We start from the raw sequence: 817 nt of genomic DNA on the forward strand, positions 1-817 counted from the left end.
CTGTGAATCATAACTGAATCAATGGAACCTAACAGTAGAATAACACAATCCATTGTACCACACACTGCACTAGTAGTCAAGCTAATTGGCATCAAGGGCTAGGTATCACTGTTGTAGTATTAAACCTGAAGAAACGATATTCAAGTTTACACAAGCAGTTAGTGGAGAAGTCATTTTTGAATCAGGTTTAAGTCTAAAGTACATGTGTTACCAACTCATAGCAACCCTATGCACAACAGAACAAAACACTGCCTGATCCTGGGCCAACCTCACTAGTGTTATCATGCTTGAGCCCATTGATGTTGCCACTTTGCCAATCCATCTTACTGGGGGTCTTCCTCTTTTTCTCTGACCCTCTTTCTACCTTACCAAACATCATATCCTTTTCCAGGGACTGGTCCCTCCTGACAATATGTCTGAAGTTTCAGAGACAAAGTTTGGCCATCCTGGCCTCCAAGGAGCACTCTGGCTGCACTTCTTCCAACACAGATCTGTTGGTTCTTTTGGCAGCCCATGGCAGTTTGAATATTCTCCTCCAACACCATAACTCAAATCCATTAATTCTTCTTCCGTCTTCCTTATTCACTATCCAGCTTTCCAATGCACATGAGATTATTGAAAATTCCATGGCTTGGGTCAGGCGCACCTTAGTCTTCAAGCTGACATCTTTGCTCTTCAGCACTTTAAAAAAGTCTTGTACAATAGATTTGGCAAATGCAGTACGTCGTTTGATTTCTTGACTGCTGCTTCCATGAGTGTTGATGGTTGATCCAAGAAGAATGAAGTCCTTGACAACTTCAATCTTTTCTCCCTGTTG

The sequence above is a fragment of the Chrysochloris asiatica genome, unplaced genomic scaffold (genome assembly GCF_000296735.1).
Source record: "Chrysochloris asiatica unplaced genomic scaffold, ChrAsi1.0 scaffold00002, whole genome shotgun sequence".
Lineage (NCBI taxonomy): Eukaryota > Metazoa > Chordata > Mammalia > Afrosoricida > Chrysochloridae > Chrysochloris > Chrysochloris asiatica.